Source organism: Marmota flaviventris, chromosome 1 (assembly GCF_047511675.1).
Source record: "Marmota flaviventris isolate mMarFla1 chromosome 1, mMarFla1.hap1, whole genome shotgun sequence".
NCBI lineage: Eukaryota > Metazoa > Chordata > Mammalia > Rodentia > Sciuridae > Marmota > Marmota flaviventris.
The window spans coordinates 15546315-15552314 of NC_092498.1; positions in this window are offsets into that span (position 1 = coordinate 15546315).

Consider the following 6000-nt stretch of genomic DNA (forward strand, 5'->3'; position numbering starts at 1 on the left):
TATATATATATATATATATATATATATATATATATATATATATATAATTTATATATTATATATATATACATATATAATTCTGCACCAAGCATCATGTTGCTTGCCTGTAATCCCAGCAACTCCAGAGACTGAGGCAGGAGGATCACAACTTTGAGGCCAGCCTCAAACTTGAGACCCTGTCTCAAAATTCAAAAATTTTAAAATGGAATACAGATGTAGTTCAGTGGTAAAGCACCCCTAGATTCAACCCTCAGGACCACTAAGTGAATGAATAAGTAAATAATTCTAAAAAGGAATCTATGGTGCAGAAAAAGTCAAAAAACCTATAGCAGTTGTGATAGATCTTTTTTTCTATGCATGTCTTCTATGTCTCCTACCTTTTCATTTCTTATATTTATCTCTGATACATTCTGAGTATTTTCCTCACATTTATCTTCTAGTTCATGTAACTTTTCAATTGTTTCTAATTTATTTAACTTGCCTGCTCAGTTTTTTTTTTTTTAGATGTAAATGTCACAACACAATGCCTTTATTTTTATGTGGTGCTGAGAATCGAACCAGGGTCCTGCTCATGCCAGGCAAGCACACTACTGCTGAGCCACAATCCCAGTCCCAGCCTGCTCAGTTTTTAAGGCCAAACTATTTTATTTATTTATTTATTTTTTGGTGCTAGGGATTGAACCCAGGGCCTTATGCATGCCAGGCAGGCACTCTGCCAACTGAGCTATATTCCTAGCCCCAAACTATTTTTTGTTTACAGAAATTCTATTTGGTTCTATGTATTTATTTATTTTTGGTACTGGGGATTGAACCCAGTGGCACGTTATTGCCAAGCTACATCACTAGTCCTTTTTAATTTTTTTAAATATAGTTTTAGTTCTCAATGGACCTTTATTTTATTTATTTATATGTGGTGCTGAGAATCGAACCCAGTGCCTCACACATGCTAGGCAAGCGCTCTACCACTGAGCTACAGCCCCAGCCTTAATTTTTATTTTGAGACAGGGTCTCACTAAGTTGCTCAAGCCAGCCTTGAACTTGTGATCCTCCTGCTTCAGCCTCCCAAGTAGTTGGAATTACAGGCGTGCACCACCACACTTGGCTGTGTGCTCAACTTTAGAATGTTCTTACCATTCCATATGGATTTCTAGCCCAGTGGGTTATGAGAACACCTCTTCAGTGCAGGTTTGCATTGATTTATACTAAGGACTCCATGGATATCAGCAAGTCCAGGGCAATTTTGATGTTAATTTCTCAGGTTGAAAGTTTTTGGACCATGAAGTTCATCCAAGTTCCAATCCCCTGCCAAAGGATACCCAGCCCTGGGGCGTCATATCAGTGGAAACTCTTATCCAAGCAGGGGTCAAGGAGGTTCCTCGTCATCCTCCTCGTGGGTGCCATTTTCTAGTCCCACCTTTCCCTGAGGAACACCCCCAAAGTTCTGGGTTTAAATGGACTAATCTTGCGTTGGTCCAAGACTACAGCTCCCCTCTCACGTAAGTATGAAAATAGCCCGTAATTCACCAAGCTAATGTTTCACCTGGTCGGGGAGCAAAAGAAAAAAAAAGAAAAGAAACTATTTCCTGTGCTTCCTTGTCTGATTTTCAGTGTTCTCCCTTTATTTTAGGGAGTTCTCTTTTGTATGAGCAAAGCTACAAATGTTCAGAGAAGTTTAATTTTATCAGATATCTTTTCAGCATCTCTGAAAGTGATCACATCCTTTTTCTTTTTTGATCTTTTAATACAATAGATTATAATGAAAGAGTTCCTAAAATTAAATCATCCTTTAATTTCTGGAATAAACCTCCCTTGATTATGCTATTTAATCTGCCAAAACTTCATGGTAAAGTTTTGCAGAAATATTTTAAATGTATTTGATTTGAAGTTTTCTCTTTCTAATGCTCCTCTGTTAAAGTTTGATTGTAATGTTATGGCAATTTCATTGAAAGAATCTAGGACTTCTTCCCCCCCCCCCCAAGTTCTGGAGTAGTTTAAAGCCACTGGAATGTTTGGCAGGTCGAGCAGGGAAGCATGTTATAGCAAAGAACTGAGGACCAACTTGAAGAGCCTTGTGCTGACTGTAGACTGTTTCTTTTTTAATTTTGCTGTCTGTCTCTCCCTGTGGAGATGACCCACATTCTCCCTTGAATGTATTATCCACTTTCTAAATAACCTTTGTCTATGCCTTTAAAAAATGATTAATTAACTTTTGCTTTTTAAAAAAATCCTTTTCTCCTATCCTGGTCTGTTGTAATTTAGAGAGATGGACTCTCCAGGTGGACTCAATATGATCATAAGAAAGGGAAGCAGGTCGGTCAGAGATAAGAGAAGGACAATTGCTAGCACAAGCAGAGAATGAAGGATATCTGAAGGGGCCATGCTTGTGACTTTGACAACAAAAGAAAGGACCACCGCTAAGGAATACAGCTTCTAGAGGCTGGAGAGGATGAAGAACAGGTTCTTTGCTGCAGCCTTCAGAAGGCACACAGTGCTGTCAACACTTGATCACAACTTGGGAAAACTGACTTTGGACTTTCTGGTGACCCCAACAGTAAGATGTGTGTGTGTGTGTGTGTGTGTGTGTGTGTTTAAGCCATTACATTTACACTCTTTTGTTACAGCAGCAACAGGACACCGTTCAACTGGATCACAGTTTTTAGAAGAATTTTTATAACTAGTTATCAATACAACTGGCTTCCTTTTTAATCCTCCGTAATTTGCTTTATGCATTTCGAAGTATTGTTTTTTTTTATTGGTTGTTCAAAACATTACAAAACTCTTGACATACCATATTTCATACATCAGATTCAAGTGGGTTATGAACTCCCATTTTTACCCCAAATACAGATTGCAGAATCACATCGGTTACACATCCACATTTTTACATAATGCCATATTAGTAACTGTTGTATTCTACTACCTTTCCTATCCTCTACTAACAAATCATAAGGGGACAAATGTAGATCAAAGGTTCTTAATATTTTTTTTAGTTCACCGATCCATTTGGCAGTTGTCTGGTGAAGCCTGTAGATTCCCTCTTAAAACAATACTTCAGCCTGTAAGAACAGACAACTGCCAAATGGATCGGTGAACTAAAAAAATATTAAGAACCTTTGATCTACATTTGTCCCCTTATGATTTGTTTTGCCCTATGGAACCCAAAGCTATAGTTACTGCATAGATGGGAGAGTTCCCACAAGGGACTGCCCCAAACTGCCCCAAGATGGGGCCTGCTGCGGTTCCAAAGCAGGAAGCCCTGCAGGCCAGGGCAGCTGGAGGGAGTATGTGTTGGGGGAACTTACAGAGTGTCCTCCTGAGGTCAGCATGAGAAGGGCGTCCTACCTATATATGCATGTCCCCTGGGGTAGGGGAGGGAGAGAGTTCCAGGAGGGTGTAAGACACTGGGCTCAGGGTCAGTTGGGTTTTTTTGGTGTTTAGTCCTACCTACATATGCATGTCCCCTGGGGTAGGGGAGGGAGGGAGTTCCAGGAGGGTGTAAGACACTGGGCTCAGGGTCAGTTGGTTTTTTTGGTGTTTCAGGCAACAACCTGAAGTCCTGTTACCAGTGCCTGGGAAATCCAAGGCCCAGGATAGGGCTCAAGCCTGCAGGAGAGATGCAGCCAACCAGGTCACAGAGCTGTCAAGGTGCTCCATGTTTTTTGGGTTAGGACACAGAAAATGAGAACAAGGGAACTGGAGGAAGGCCCACAGTCCACCCCTCTGACTGGCTCTTATGACCTCATACTCCCACTGAGGTGGACATACCAGGGCTTAGGCGGCCAGGCCAAGATGGCGCGTGAGGAGGTCAGGGGCAGGGCCAGAACAGAGGAGCATCCAGAGGGTCTTCTGATGACATCAACTTCCTGCTTGACACTTCTGTACTCGTGTTCCTAAGTGGGGAATCCAGTAGAAAAACTAAACCAGACACATGGACACAGGGGGCACCAATCAATAACAGTGAGGAGAACGTGGACAGGGGCGGAGATACCGAAAGGAGGAAATTCCAGCGATCATAAAAAGAACAGGCCCAAACTCCCCCACGGATTCCCGGCTCTGGGGCCTCTCCTCTTCAGAGAAGCCTATCTCTGTACCTCTAACTCTTCAATAAATCTACTTCTTGCTTGCTATATCTGTGTCCTGTTCAATTTTTATTTTATTTGTGGTGCTGGGGATTGAACCCATGGCTGTGCGCATGCGAGGCAAGCACTCCACCAACTCAGCTGTATCCCCAGCCTCTCCTTTCTTCAATGCTTTGCTGATCAGAGACAAGGAACCTGGCACCTCTAGACAGTAACATCATCCCAGCCACGATGTTCCCTGAACCTCTGGAAAGGGCGGACTTGCGGCAGTCTGGAGCCCTAACTTGATGGATCACTGCAAGGAAAGCCACAACCCTGTGAGCACGTGCACGTTATAAGACCCCAAAGGACGCTGGGGTGCATAGCTCAGAGGAGGAGTGCAGCACGCTCAAGGCACTGGGTTGTTTCCAGCCCAGCACCAAAAACCAAAACAAATTAATTAAAATAAAAACAGAGCCGCAATTCCTACAAGGCGTACTAGTAGAACTTTCCACCAAGGACCCCTCCCCAAACATGATTTTACTGTAGGCCACAGGCGTCATGGCCCATGTGATCAGTGAGATGTAAATGCTCTTACAAATGAAGGAGGGGTTGACTGACTGTGGCTTCTTTGGGATACACCCACCCTGCAGGTCTCGGTGTCTCTTGCTCGGCTGTCACCTCTGCCCAGCTCCTTCATGGTGGCTTTTCCTGTGTTCAAGGCTCCAAACTGCACTCCACTGGGTCAAAGCTGCAGAGGCGAATATTCGAGAGGCTTCTGCCTTCTATGTGATGTCAATAGAGCCTTCTGGAGCCCAAGTACTCGGTGAGTGACCCCACTAAGACAGCCCTACTCCCCCACACCCCTTGATGGGCTCACTGAGGGCCACAGGGGTGGCTTCGAGATCCTGTGGTGCCCCTTGGGGAAGCACCATCCAAGCCACCCAAGGGGAAGCCAGGCCCACAGGTAGCCCACACAGTCAGTGGGTTAACAGTTGGGACAATCTAACACATTCCTGGCCTGCAAGCCCAGTGTGACAAACCCATAATGTGCCCTGGTCTTGGCCTTGGGCAGCTGGAAGGGTGCCTAAGTCTCTGGTGTCTCTTTAGTGTGGGTATGTTATTCCCAATGTCTCTGCAGGCAGGGGAGAGTGGGCCACTCCAAGTCATTCCACTTGCTAGTATGACCCCCCATTGGCCTAATGTGACATACTTTATTTTTAGGCAGTCCTGGGAGTTAAACCCAGGGTGCTTCTCCACTGAGCTACATCCCAGTCTTTTTCTTTTCTTTCTTTTTCTTTTTTGAGACAGGAACCTGCTAAATTACTGAGGCTGGTCTCAAACTCCTGATCTGCCTGCATCAGCCTCCCGAGTCACTAGGATCACAGGTGTGCACCACCATGTTCAGTGGATATGAAACGCTTCAGAGAAGTTCTGGCTTTATGGCTATCTCCCGGAAGGACATTTTTGTGTGTGTGTGTGTACCTAGGATTAAACCCAGGGGCATTTAACCACTGAGTCACATCCCCAGCCGTTGTTTGTATTTTATTTACAGACAGGGTCTCTGTTGCTTAGGGCATTGCAAAGTTGCTGAGGCTGGCTTTGAATTCACAATCCTCCTGCCTCAGCCTCACCGTGCCTGGCCTTGCAGGACGTGATCAGGGAAAAAAACATCGCATCCACAGCTGCAGGGTCGCATCCCAATCACGCAGATTTGTGTGTGTGATGTCACAGGTGTCTGAGGTGCCTGCTCCCATGGGCTGTTCCCTTTCTCAGGTTTGCACAAGATCCAGTTGTCGCCGTGGAGTCCCTCCTTGGCTGCTCAAGGGCATAAGACCACTCCACTCACTCAGCAGTGAGTAGCCCAGCCTACGGGTTTGTGTGATGGGCCCAGTCCAGGTAGACATTCTCCAGGGACAGCCACGCACTCCCAGGGATGACA